The sequence below is a fragment of the Neophocaena asiaeorientalis genome, unplaced genomic scaffold (assembly GCF_003031525.2).
Source record: "Neophocaena asiaeorientalis asiaeorientalis breed wild unplaced genomic scaffold, Neophocaena_asiaeorientalis_V1.1 scaffold5, whole genome shotgun sequence".
Taxonomy (NCBI): Eukaryota; Metazoa; Chordata; class Mammalia; order Artiodactyla; family Phocoenidae; genus Neophocaena; species Neophocaena asiaeorientalis.
The window spans coordinates 10493898-10509287 of record NW_020174698.1 but is presented as its reverse complement, the minus strand read 5'-3'; positions in this window follow the sequence as shown (position 1 = coordinate 10509287).

The following is a 15390-nucleotide window of genomic DNA, read 5'->3' as shown; positions in this document are numbered from 1 at the left end:
TATAAAATGAACTGAATATCTGTGTGCCCCTAAATTCTTAAGTTAAACCCTAACTCCCATTGTAGCAGTATTTGGAGATGGGACCTAGAAAGAGATAATTAAGGTTAAATGAGGTCATAAAGGTGGGGCCCTGATCCAATGGGATTAGTGACCTTATAAGGAGAGATATCAGAACGCTCTCTCTCTTTCTCCATGTGCATGCACTGAGGAAAGGCCAAGTGAGTACATATTGAAAAGGCAGCTGTCTGCAAGCCAGGAAGAGAGCTCTCACCAGAGTCTGACCACAATGACACCCTGATCTTGGATTTCCAACTTCCAGAACTGTGAGAATATAAATTTCTGGTGCTTAAGCCACTCAGTTTGCGGTATTTTGTTGTGGTAACCCAAGCAGACTAATACAATCGATATCTTATCTATGTCTGTGTCTATATCCATACTATATCTATATCTACTTCTATATATATTAAAGAAAACAACTCATGAATTTCCATCAATACTGCAAATTCCAATTCAGGGTTTATTCTGGTCTTCTCTTTTTCCATATTTGTAACTTTAATCTCTAACAGTGAGAAGCCTGGCTCTCATTATCCTCCACATATTTAGTTACTTGTTCAATCCCCTGTGTGTAACCAATCCACCAACCACATGGGCTAAGTCCTCAGTGCTGGCTCTTCTAAACACAACTAGATGGGTCACCTCCCTGTCCCTGGGTTAGCCAAAAAATGTCAACTAAATCCTCAGTCCCAGAAGGAGTCTTCATTAGAGATTTAAAATTTTAAACTTAAAGAATTTAAAGAATTTGGCTAGTTTTATATTTTAAGCTAATTAAAAAATGTTTTTCTAATCTCCCAATTTAGTATAATACATGAATTTCAGTAATCATTTTTTGTCCAATATGAGATAATTCATCATTATATTTTTTATTGTGTAGAATTATGCTAATAAGATCAGTCTGAGGAAATGGCAGAGATGATGAGAACTACCTTGGAAACATTTTTAATCTCTTATAAAATATCTACATTTAATCATTTTAGTCTGACATTAAACACTGACTTAAAAATTAAGTGAAAACTAAAAATAGTTTGAATATATGAAAATAGAAGAGTATCCATGGTCAGAAGAAATGGCAAATGGTGAAAGAAATAGTGGATCAAATGATAAAAAAAAACAATGCTTTCTTCCAAGACAGTTACCAAAACTCTCTTGCCATGCACTGAAAAATTACACCTGCTTCTTAACAGTAGAGCAATTGTGAAATCTGATAAAATCTCAGTCTGAACAAGTGGCATAGTAGGTCAACAAGGCTGTAAAAAACCCATTTCACACAGTACAGTGATATAATTATTCTACGTACCTGAGAATATATGGCAATAAAATAGTGTGAATTTAAATCCCATGTGCTGGGACAAACTGGACTTGTCCTAATGATCATTTTGTCCATTTCTAAGATTTTCTATGCCATATGTGTAATTAAACATGTAATGTCATTATACCTACTGCCCTACTTAGGCTTGGTCGCAAGACCTAAAATGCATAATATAAATATACATTTTGCAATTCAGCTTCATATTCTAACCAAACTTCACTTTCTTTTTTAATATTTGCCCCATAGAGATCAACTCACTTAATCAATCTCCACAAATACATTTTTAAAAATCCTTCTTCATCTCAGAGAGCCAAGATATTTTCAGAAGCATATAATTTGAAGATGTGTGTGTATAAATATTCAATTTATTTAATTAAAATTCATGAGTTTTATGGAAAATAAGAGCTAGAATATCAATCTAAAACAATGATCAGCCCTTTAGTTTACAGTCTAACTGGGAAGCTAAGATATAGATACAAAGTAGAAAATGAACTATATGATGGAGTATCAGGCTGGTGAACTGAAGTCCTATAGCTGTTGAGAGAAGTGTGACTTGGGGTAGTCAAGCTGGCTGGGACATGAGGAAGATTTAGGCTTGGAAGGAGAAACAGAGGCTGAGGCAAAAAGCAAAGCACTATCGGAGCAGAGGATTTTGTTAGGGAGTCTGGGGAAAATAAGAGTAAAAATTTATGAAACTGAACATCCATTTCACAGATTTTCAGGAACATGTACTTTTGACATGTGATTAAAATCAAATAAATAGGAAAGGGACTTCCCTGGTGGCCCAGTGGTTAGGACTCAGCTCTTTCACTGCCATGGCACTGGGTTTGATCCCTGGTCTAGATCCCACAAGCTGTGCGGCCAAAAAAAAAAAAAATCAAATAGGAAAAAGTATTGGAAAATATTAACTCCTACAGTAGTTTCCAACAATTAAATTATTTATTTATTTATTTTTGGCTGCGTTGGGTCTTTGTTGCTGCATGCAGGCTTTCTCTCATTGCAGTGAGCCAGGGCTACTCTTCTTCTCATTGTGGTGGCTTTTTCTTCTTGCGGAGCACAGGCTCTAGGCACGTGTGCTTCAGTAGTTGTGGCGCACGGGCTCAGTAGTTGTGGCTTGCGGGCTCTAGAGCACAGGCTCAGTAGTTGTGGTGCATGGGCTTAGTTGCTCCAGGACATGTGGGATCTTCCTGGACCAGGGCTCAAACCTGTGTCCCCTGCATTGGCAGGCGGATTCTTAACCACTGCGCCACCAGGGAAGCCCCACTGTTGGACTTGAAATGAACCTGGGGCTGAGGCTGAATTGCCCTTATACCTGCCGGAAGGTTCTGTGGTGAATCAATTCCGTGCGGGTTCTGCAGAGAGGCATCCAGGCACCCCCATCTTAAAATCACTCCATGGCCCAGAAATTTTAATTTGTTTGGCCTGGAATAGGGTATTTCTAAGCTCCCCAGTTGGTCCCAATGTGCAGTGCAATGTGATTCTCAGCCCCGGACCTGCAGGAGTCCACAGGAGCTACTTTGAATATTTCAAACAGCCTAAGGCCAGTCATATATTTCTCCCATGATAAAATTCCTTGGGGTTAACACTGAGTCTCTTTGCTCTTGGCTGGAACTAAATCAATGCCTTGTGGTAACAGCTTATCATTTGCCGATGAAAAACTCCAAAAAGTAAATTAAGATAAATAAAATAAATAAATGAAAATAAAATGAAAAATTAATTATTTGTTTATAAATACCGTTTTTAAATAGAGAAAATGTTCTAGAACCTAGTTGATCATGGGAGAAAATAAATAAAAGGACACTTTCAGGTGAAAAAGTTGGGAAGCCGTCTGATAAGTTCATCTTTTAAGCTGGTATTAAAATTAGCCTCAAACACACAACAGATTAATAGAAGGCATACCAGAAAGGTGGTGGGTGCTGAGGGGAGTCAGATAGGGGATTTTGTATTTGTCCTGGATAATGTGCACTCAGATAGGCAAAGGGCGCTGTGGGTGATTCTGTCCCGAATGCACTGCATTCTCTTGCTTTATGCAGTAGCACAGCATCTTCCCATCACCCCATCTTGCTTCTGTCAATCCCATTAGGACCAGACCCTTCAAGACCTGTCTGAGAAAAATCACAGAGGGAAGTACTAGAGATTATTTCTCTTGTCTGCCAAGTTGGTCTCTTGCTATCATCCGGAAATGTTTAACATAAGTGAATCTTTAATTAACTTCAAAAAGTGCCTGTGCTTGGTCTCAGGTATGTAAACATGGCAGGACAAAAGTCACTAATGTTTAACAAGGGAAGTTTTCAAAACATCAATTAGAAAGAGTTGGTACGCCTGATGAACACCCACCTCGACAGTAGAAAAGAAATTAGTGCTAATCATGAGTATCCCTCCTACTTCACCAAGCATTTGTTCATGATTACACACCAGGGGGGTGAAACCAAACACACTTTTTTTTTTTGCTATATTTTATTTATTCATACATTCAGTAGATATTTAAAGGGACTATACTATATGCCAACACTGCTCTAGGCACTAGAGATAGAGAAGTGAGCTAGGTAACTCAAACGTCTTATGCCCACAAAGCTTAGGTTCTAAAAGAACTGTAGAGCTTGGAAGTCACTGCTAGGCAAGAAAAGTACATGGCAAGGCAGCTGTCACTTGCAAATGTATTAAAACATTTGTAGTTCAGACTTCTAAAACAATTTCTCCTTTGGATATAGAAAACTAAGGTATTCCTCTCAACTCGTCATGAGAATATTTTTAATTCACAGCTTCCCATTCTCTGAATTGATTAAATCAACATCTAACTAAAAGAGGGAAACATAATTGTATGTTCTATGTTCTCCATCCTCAACAGTTTACAATTCAGCATTTACTAGCCAGGAGCTTGGGTCATTCAGGTAGAGTGTATTTCTTCAGAGATGATAAGCAAGACAATGCAAGGTGTTTATGGACTTAGAGGTGAGAAGAGAAAGAAAAGCAATCTTAGGAAACCTGAAAAGGACTGTGGAGACCAGTAAAGTACTTTAGAGAACATTGACATTCAAATCAGATACTTCCATGTAATAAATATTTGCTGAATATTTCATTGGGCAGCTAGATTCCATAGATAAGGTGACACTGTGTCTCTCAAGACGCTAGTACTTGGTATGTACAATTGTACTGTATAGGATACATTTCAGCTCTCATTTCCAGTTGGTAATCCCTTGAAAAAAACTCGTATAATGTGTCTATGGCTGAGTGTAAAATTATCTTGGGTAGAGCTTCTGTGAGAGTACTGAAGCAAATGTTAATTGTGCCACCTTCTTGGCTTGAGTGTTTTTCAAGGAACAGTAACAAAGCCTTTAAGGCAGAGAAAGTGGTTGAGAGTCACAAAGTATTCTGCAGCTGAAACCCTACTCTCGAGATAAGAGAGACCTTGCCTAAAATACAGTGAAAAGCAGCCTTGGGACAAAGAATTAATGTGAAGAGGTGCAACCAACATGTCTTCTGAAAGCCCTACACCATTGCCACATTGTTCTGAGTATTTATAAAAAGTTTTCCAGGAGTACAGACTTTTCAAGGAAAACTAAATGTTCACTTTTTATTATTATTATTTTATTTATTTATTTATTTTTGCAGTACGCAGGTCTCTCACGGTTGTGGCCTCTCCCATTGTGGAGCACAGGCTCCGGACGCACAGGCTCAACAGCCATGGCTCACGGGCCTAGACGCTCCGCGGCATGTGGGATCTTCTCGGACCGGGGCACGAACCCGTGTCCCCTGCATCAGCAGGCGGACTCTCAACCACTGCGCCACCAGGGAAGCCCTAAATGTTCACTTTATAATGGGGGTTCCATGAAGAAGTAGTAAGGAATTAAGAATGCTTTTTCTTAAACAAGACTTCCTCCATTTAAAATTTTATGTTAAAATGAAGAGAAGTACATAGGTTTTGATGCTTTAGGAACTGATGATTAAATAATAAAAAAATTTAGTCATATAATATTAAAGGCATACAAATTTGATTAAAAGAAAAAGACAGAGAGAAATAGCTTTTTAAAAAACTGTCTACCCACAGAAATATCAGACAAATGGAGCAATAAATTTTACCTGGATACTTTAAAAATAATATCACTGTTTACATGTCAATTCAACAAGATGTCCTGAACAACAACAAATATGTAGGATATGATCCCTTACATGGATAAAAAAGTAACATCGGTCATGTTAAAGCATGAAAGAAAGGATTGCCAGAGAAAATACAGGACACCAAATATTGTATGGGACATATTAAAAGTTTTTTTGCTGTTTATCTGAAATTCAAATATAACTGGCATTCTGTATTTTTATTTGCTAAGTCTGGCAACCCTAAAAGAGTATATCTAAATTCAAAAGAAAATTAGTAAAACCTTAAATTTTTTAAACATTTGAAGAAAATATTCAACTAGACTCCTTCCCAAGGTGCTATGGACTAAATTGTGTCCCCTGCCCCCAAATTCATATGTTGAAGCCCTGACCCCCAATATGACTGTATTTGAAGATAAGATTTTTAGGAAATAATAAGGTGAAAAGAGGTCATAAGGGTGGGATCCTAATCCGATCGAATTGGTGGCCGAAGGAGGAGGAGAGGGAAGAGGGAAGAGAGGGAAATCTCTTTCTTCAAGCACAGTAGTGAAGGAGAGCCATGTGAACACTGAATAAGAGGGAACCACCTACAAGACAGAAAGAAATCACACACCAGAACCCGACCATGCTGGCATCCTGATCTCAGACTTCCAGCCTCCAGACTGAGAAAATAAATTTCTGTTATTTAAGCCACCCAGTCTATGGTATTTTGTTATGACAGCCAACCTCACTAACACATAAGACCCACTGCACTTCCTCTCAGTCATCCCACTTGTAATTACAATAATTTCAGAAGTTTCTTTCCTGGCAGATCAAAATCTCCATGATGGCAGAAAGGGCAGAGAGCAGCCCAGCTTGCCTTTTGCTGTATGCTTAGCTTATTGAGCACTGCCTTTGGCTTGTAATAAGGACTAAGTAAATATCTGTTGACTAAATGAATACTGAATGATTAAGTGACTAGAAAGGTAGACCAAAAACTATTTGCTACAGTGTTGTTCACTACAGTGTTATTCATAATAACAATAAAACATTAAGAAAAATCTAAGTGTCCAAAAATTGAGGAACATTTAAATAAATTAATGTAATTAATAATAGTACAATCACATGACAATATATCATGTAGTCAAGGAATTCCCTGGCAATCCAGTGGTTAGGGCTTTGTACTTCCATTGTAGGGGTCACGGGTTCTATCCCTGGTTGGGGAACTAATATCCTGCATGCCACACAGCATGGGAAAAAAAAGGGGTCTTACAAATATTATTTTTAATGTCATGATAAAATTCACAAAACATTATGTTATATAAAAATAGGATATATATGTATATGTATACATACACACACAAAGAGGGGAATGTTTGGAAATGAGTACAATTGTTAATAGTGGTTGTCTTCAGGTAGCAGGATTTGATTATTTTTCCATTATGTTTTTCTTTACTTTTCAAATTTGCTGCAAGAATCATGGATGCTTTTTAATCAGAAAGAAAATTAGCAGTCACTTGGCACAAGTTGTACGGATTAAAAAAATAATCTTTGCAAAATTTTTATAGCAAGGAAAACAAAGCTAAGTTGGTTAAGGTTGTTATTAGTGTAGCACTCAGAAAAAAACATTTAAAATCCACTGGGGAAACACCTCAGTGTTGAGATTAAACTAAGTAACACTGTGAAGAAAGCCTTGAGTGTACAGAGTAATTTCCTTGTCTGAAGCCCCAAGTCTCCCAAAGTCTTTTTGTCAGTATCACACATACACATTAGGGCCTACTTTTTCCTTGGCTTTACCTGGGTGGCTTTATCACTACCCCTTCACTCTTCCATCAAGCAATTCTCTCCTACTTGTTTTTCGAAAGAATAATTTATAGATTTTGTGACCTGAGGAGGACTTGTCCAAGGATTAAATTCTAACCCTACAACTTAGAGAATTTCCAATTTTACTTTCAGAGTGTTAATTGGAGAGACTCAAAAGATAAGAGAACTACTGATGAACTTCTATCATATCAAAAATATTATTTGGAGGATATTGTTTTATATGAGTCTTAGAGTTATATTTGTATTTACTGGAATGTAGGATTTATAAACATGAAAAAAAAATTTGCAATGGAAATAACTTGTACCTTAGCCTTACATGTAGTTTGTTTCACTTTTTGTTTTGTTTTTTCGTTATTGTTTTGTAGGCAATAGGTTTGTAGGTTTACTGTCCTTCAGCCTTAAAAGATAAAGTGCTACACACATACATTATATTCTTACCTCATTCATTATTTTATTGCTTTATTATTATTGGTGAGAGTTCAAATCAACAAGTACTTATTGAATACCTACTATCTGAAAGGCACTGTCCTAGGTTTGGGAGCTACAAAGATAAAAGGAGATGAACCTCTCTAACTGATCTGGAAAGATCTTTGCCCTAGTGAGGGACACAGTCATGTAAACAGATCCTGCCAGTATATTAAGGACCAAGATAAAGTCATGTAGCAGGGATCTGGGGCAGAAAGGAAAGACCTTGTAGTGGATGCCACTGTTTTGCCCTGTCAAGATTCCCTTCTTCAGCCTAGTAGAGAAAGAGCTGTTACAGTAGGAAAAAAAAAACAAGTGAATATCCCAGAAATTTCCAAGATAATACATCAAAAACAATATCACATCCCAGAGGGAAAGGCAGAGATTGGTACCACCCTCAGAGATTTAGAGGGTGAATGAATCATGGTCTCCATCAGCTCCATTGAATTCACCAGTCATGAAATGATTGTGGACACAATGACTTAGCCAGTTGAGGTCGATCAACTAAACACCACCCCACTGGTTAACCAGGTCTTAGAAAATATGTTCCTGGATGGAGAGAATTTCACATGAGAAGCAACTGGATATGAGTGGCACAAGGAACAGAGTATCGTAGGTGCTGTTGGTTCCCTGCCAAGATCCCCTTTTTCCAGGCCAGTGCGCTGATCCTGCAGCTACTGTGAGTTTGTCTGCTAAAGGCTCACAGCTGCTTTCTTACCTAGAAAATTAACCTTGACCAAATGGGAATTACCTCTCCTGATGGACACTTAGGTTCCTCCCCCACAGGAGCAACCTGTAGTCAACGACTGATTGACTTTGTGTACCCAAGTCCAAGGCTGACCCAAGAACATGGTGCAGTGCTCCAGAGCTCTCCACGGATCAGGCTGAAGCTGGCTCCCACTAAGACTATGTTCTTGTTTAGCTCTTTCCCCTACCCTACCCTGCTTCCCTCACTCCCTTTCTTCTAAGAAGAATCCTTCAATAAATCACATGCACAAAAATTCTTGTCTCTGGTTCTGCTGCTACGGAACATAACCCAAGATAGAACTTTGTCTAGTTCTGGTGGCCAAGAACTTTTTAGAGGAGACAGTGGCTGATATGAGACTTGATGTATTAAAGAGTAAAAAGTCAGAAAAGGACATTAGTTAACGTCTTGGTTTTAATATTCTTGTGCTTAAGCTTCTTCCACTGAGAAAGAGACTTTTCAAAGATGATAAAGTTCAAACTGGTATTTGTAATGGTAATCTGGAATTTATTTTTCAGTTAATTGTAGTAAAACTGATTTTGTAGAGTCACCTTTCAGCATGAAAAGAAAAATTGTTCCTTCTTTTTGTCTTTTTTCTGTCCCCTACCCTTTCAGAGCTTACCCTCTGGGTCATATCTGAGTCTCACTCTATTTGTCTGGAAAGATGAGACCAGGATATGCTTCTTAGTAGAGAAGTGACAAAACCAGTGGCTTTCTGAAAGCGAGGATGATAGGGGCAGTTTTTCCAAATACAGGCAACAAGTGGATGCACTGTCTGTAGAGAATTTAAAGCAGTGACAAAAAAACTAAAAGTGTGCTCTTTATTATAACCATATGCTACCAATCCTAAAAAACGGTAGTATTAATGTTCACTCTCCCAACCCCCATACGTCACTGAAGAGAATCCCAATATATCCCTTTTGAGAAACCCTGGATAACCAGCCCTTCTGCAAAGCTTGGGGTCACAGCAGCTTCCATCACCACTTTAGGAGTGGTTGGAAGCAGAGGTTTAGAACAGCTTGTCCTAAAATAACCTTAAGAGTTTCCATCCCTGAGTGTCCCCAGGAAAGCCTGGGCAGTTAGTTATGCTCAAACTCTTACTTTTCTGTAGGGCTGAGGCAGGGGTGGAGGGTGGCTTAGGCCAGCACACAATGAATTTGCCTTATTATGAGTTTGTATGTTTTATCTAGAGTGAAAATGCTTTGGGGAAGGTAGAAGGAAAAGAATGAAAAGGGAGGACAAAAATCAAACACTTTCTATGAGTCAGGAGTTTGACTTCTGTGGGCTCTGAGAGAAGAGTTGATCTCTTAACCTGTGCTGGCAAAGATTTAAAGTCACTGTTCTGCCAGGGAAAGTCAAAAGACCAACTGTTTATTCCTAGAGATTTGGAGGTAGTAAGTAACTTGTTTATATTTTGTCAGTAAAAAAAAGATAATTAAGGTTCTAAACAACTACAGATATCCTCCTATTCAGCGAGCTTAAAAAACAAATCAATGAGTTTTAAAACTTTGCAACTTACTTGAGGAATGAACATTCTCTCATCCGCATTAGTGATCACAATGGGATAGAAAATGCAGAATGAACAAATGCATTACTTTTCAAACCCTGAATTTTATTATGCTCTAATTTGGTACAGTACTGTACTTAATCAAGAGACCTTGAAATAATATGGATTATATTTTATGTTTTGGGTAAATTTTTCATACATGAAATTTTCTTTGGGAGACTAGGAGTAAGAGAAAAGGAAAACAAAAAAGTTATTTGGCAGAACTTAGTATTTTTTTAATTGAAGTATAGTTGATTTACAATATTATATTGTTTTAGATGTATAGCATAATGATTCAGTATTTTTACAGATTTTACTCCACTAAAAGTTATTACAAGATAATGGCTGTAATTTCTTGTGCTATGCAGTATATCCTTGTTCTTTATCTATTTTATACATAGTAGTTTGTATCTCTTATTCCCAAATTGTTTTCTATACCTTTGAGCCTGTTTCTGTTTTGTATATATATTCATTTGTATTATTTTTTAGATTCCATATGTGATATCATACAGTATCTGTCTTCCTCTGTCTGACTTATTTCATTAAGCATAATATTCTCTAGCTCCATCCACATTGCTGCAAATGGCAGAATTTCATTCTTTTTTTTATAGCTGAGTAATATTTCCTTGTATATATATATATATATATATATATATATATATACCACGTCTTCTTTATCTATTCGTCTGTTGATGGACACTTAGATTGCTTCCATATATCATGGCTAGTCTATATAGTGCTGCTATGAACATTGGGGTATATGTATTTTTGCGTTAGGGTTTTCCTTTTTTCTGGATATATACCCAGAGTGGAATTGCTGGATCATATGGTAGTTCTCTGTTTAGCTTTTTAAGGAAACTTCATACTGTTTTTCATAGTGCCTGCACCAATTTACATTCCCACCAAGAGTGCTTAAGGGTTCCCTTTTGTCCACATCCTCACCATTTGTTATTTGTAGACTTTTTGATGATAGCTATTCTGACAGGTGTGAGGTGATATCTCATTATTCTTTTGATTTACATTTCTCTAATAATTAGCAATATTGAGCATCTTTTCATGTGTCTGTTACCCATCTGTATGTCTTTGGGAAAATGTCTTTTCAGGTCTTCTGTACATTTTTTGATTGGGTTGTTCTTTTTGATATTGAGTTATACGAGCTGTTTATGTATTTTGGATATGAACCCGTTGTTGGTCATATCATTTGAAAATATTTTCTCCCATTTTGTAGATTGTATTTTCACTTTGTCAGTGGTTTCCTTTGTGGTGCAAAAGTTTAATTAGGTCCCCTTTGTTTATTTTTGCTTTTACTTCTCTTGCCTTAGGAGACAGATCCAAAAAAATATTGCTACGATTTACGTCAGAGTGTTCTGCCTATGTTCTCTTCTAGGAGTTTTATTCTTTCAGGTCTTACATTTAGGTCTTCAATCCATTTCAAGTTTATTTTTGTATATGATCTGAGTAAATGTTCTAATCTCATTGCTTTACGTGTAGCTATCCAGTTTTTCCAGAACATTTTCTTGAAGAGATTGCCATTTCTCCATTGTATATTCTTGCCTCCTCTGTCGTATATTAATAGACCACAGGTGCATGAGTTTATTTCTGGGCTCTATTCTGTTCCATGGATCCATGTGTCTGTTTTTATGCCAGTACCATGTTGTTTTGATTACTGTAGCTTTGTAGTATATTCTAAAGTCTAGGAGTGTGATACCTCCAGCTTTGTTCTTTTTTCTCAAGATTACTTTGGCAATTTGGGGTCTTTTGTGGTTCCATATGAATTTTAGGATTATTTGTTCTAGTTCTGTGAAAAATGCCCTGTGTATTTTGATAGGAATTGCATTAAATCTGTAGATTGCTTTGGGTAGTATCGCTATTTTAACAATATTAATTCTTTAAATCTAAGAGCACGGGGTATCTTTCCATTTCTTTGAATCGTCTTCAATTTCCTTCATCAATGTCTTATAGTTTTCAGAGTATAGGTCTTTCACCACCTTGGTTAAGTTTATTCCTAGGTATTTTATTCTTTTTGATGTGATTTTAAACAGGATTGTTCTTTTATTTTCTATTTTTCATAGTTCATGATTGGTGTATAGAAAAGCAACAGATTTCTGTATATTAATCTTGTATCCTGCAACCTTGCTGAATTCATTTGTTAGTAGTTTTGGGGTGGAGACTTCAGGGTTTTCTAAGTATCATGTCATCTGCAAACAGTAGCAGTTTTCTTCTTCCCTTCCATTTTGGATACCTTTTATTTCTTTTTCTTGTCTGATTGCTGTGGCTAGGACTTCCAATACTATGCTGAATAAAAGTGGTGAGAGGGGCATTCTTGTCTTTTTCCTGAATTTAGAGGAAAGGCTTTTAGCTTTTCACCATTGCATATGATATTATCTGTGGGTTTGTCATAAATGGTCTTTATTATGTTGAGATATGTTCCCTCTATGCCCACTTTGATGAGAGTTATTGTCATAAATGAATGTTGAACTTTGTCAAAAGCTTTCTCAAGATCTACTGAGATGATCATATGATTTTTTTAAACTTCCTTTTGTTAATGTGGTGTATCATATTGATAGATTTGCAAATGTTGAACCATCCTTGTGTTCCTGGAATAACTCCAATTGATCATGGTGTACGATCCTTTTAATATATTGTTGGATTTGGTTTGCTAATATTTTGTTGAGGATTTTTGCATCTATATTCAACAAAGATATTGGCCTGTAATTTTCTTTTTCTGTAGTGTCTTTGTCTGGTTTTAGTATCAGGGTAACAGTGGCCTCGTAGAATGAATTTGGGAGTGTTTCTGTCCTATTCAATTTTTTGGAATAGTTTGAGAAGGATAGGTATTAGCTCTTCTTTATATGTTTGGTAGAATTCCCCTGTCAAGCCATCCAGTCCTGAACTTGTTTGCTGGGAATTTTTATTACAAATTTAATTTCATTGCTAGTCATCAGTCTGTTCAAATTGTCTGTTTCTTCTTGATTCAGTCTTGGCAGGTTGTATGTTTCTAGAAATTTGTCCATTTCTTCTTGGTTGTCAAATTTGCTGGCATATAACTGTTCTTGATATTCTCTTACCATTTTTTGTATCTCTGTGGTATCAGCTGTTATTTCTCCTCTTTCGTTTCTTATTTTGTTTAGTTGGCTCCTCTCCCTTCTTGGTGAGCCTGGCTAAAGGTTTATCAATGCTGTTTATCTTTTCAAAAAAGCGGCTCTTTGTTTCATTGATCTTTTCCATTTTTTTTTTTTTTGCTCTATTTTATTTCTTCTCTGATCTTTATTATTTCTTTCCTTCTGCTGACTTTGGGCTTTATTTGTTCTTCTTTTTCTAATTCCTTTAGGTGGTAGGTTAGGTTGTTTATTTAGAATTTTTCTTATTTCTTGAGGAAGGCTTGTATTACTATAAATTTCCCTCTTAGAACTGCTTTTGCTGTATTCTATAGATTTTGGAGTGTAGTGCTTCCATTTTTATTTGTATCAAGGTATTTTCTGATTTCTTCCTTGACTTCTTCATTGGCCAATTGGTTTTTAAGTAGCATGTTGTTTAGTCTCCATGTGTTTGTGTTTTTCTCACCTTTCTTTCTGTAATTGATTTCTAGTTTCATATTATTTTGGTCAGAAAAAAAGCTTGATATAATTTCTATCCTCTTAAATTCCCTGAGACTTTCTTTCAGTTTTTGTATATCTATTGTACGTTTTTGATTTGTGGTTACCATGGGGTTCATATATGTTGACCTATAATTATATCTACTTGTTTTAAACTGGTAGTCACTTAAGATCAAACACATTCTAAAAGATCTACATTTTTTACTCCTCTCCCCCACATTTTGTTTTTGATTTCATATTTTACATCCTCATGCTTATTCTTTGTTTATTGTAGTTGCAGTTCTTTTACAATTTTTTGTCTATTAATCTATGTACTGGCTTATTTAAGTGGCTGATCCTCAGTCCTTACTACATATTTGCCTTTCCTAGGGGGATTTTGCTTTTCCTAGTGGGACTTTTCCTTTCCTATAGATTCTTACTTCTTTTTCACTTAGAGAAAGACCCTTCAACATTTCTTTTAGAGTACATTTAGTATTGATGAACTTTTTAGTTTTTGCTTGAGAAGCCCTTTAGGGTCTCCTATTCTAAATGATAATCTTTCTGGGTAGTGTATTCTAGGTTGTAGGTTTCTCCCTTTCAGCACTTTGAATATATCATGTCACTCCCTTCTGGCCTGCAAAGTTTCTGCAGAGAAATCAGCTGATAACTTTATGGGGATTCCTTCATATATGACTCTTTGTTTTTCCCTTGCTACCTTTAGAATTCTCTCTTTACCTTTAAATATTGCCATTTTAATTATGACATTTCTTGGTGTGGGTTTATCTTGGGCTTATCTTATTTGGGACCTTCTGTGCTTCCTGTATCAGGATATCTATTTCCTTTATCAAGTTTGGGAAGTTTTCAGCTATAATTTCCTCAAATATATTTCAATCCCCTTCTAGCTCTCTCCTCCTTCTGAGACCCCTATAATGTAAATGTTGGTATGCTTAATATTATCCCAGACACCTCGTAAATTGCTTTTATTTTTTTTTAATTTGTTTTTCCTTGTGCTGCTCTGATTAGGTGATTTCTACTGTTCTATCTTCCAGATTACTTATGCATTCTTCTGTATCACTTTGTCTGCTATAATTCCTTCTAGTGTGTTCTTTATTTCAGCTATTGGTTTACTCATTTCTGATGTGTTCTTTTTTATATTTTCTAGTTTCTTGTTAAAACGTTCACTGCTTACATCAATTATTTTCCTTTATTCAATCAACAATTTTATTACCAATGTTTTAAATTCTTTATCTGGTAAGTTGTTTATTTCTGTTTCATTATTTTTTCAGGGGTTTTCTCTTGCTCTTTCAGTTAAGAATAGCTCCTTTCCCTTTTTATTTTCCCCAACTTTCTCTGCTTCTATGAGTATCGGTCAAGCAGTTACCTATTATCGTCTTGAAGGGGTGTTCTTATGTGAGGAGCATCCTTACACAGACTGTGTCTGTACAATGCCTTTGATGGGAGAGCTGGATTTGACATGGATGCAAGTCACGTCTTTCCTCAGGGTGTGCTGGCCGCTATCACCTTGGTAGGTTGAGTAAGTGCTAACAATGGCTGCCATTGCCCCACCCAGGCTCTACCTCAGGACTAGGTCAACTTTGTGTCCCATGGTCAAGTCTTTTCTTTGGTCATGAGTGCCCCAGATCCAGTGTCACACTGTGGCATGGAGTGAGCAGGCCTGGAGAGTTTGCTCAGCTCAGGCTGGGGCACACAGCAAGGCTGTGGCAGGAAACCTGGCAGTAGGTGTCTCTCTACCCTGCCTCGGGGGCAAGTCCCATTTGTCTCTCACAGCAGATCA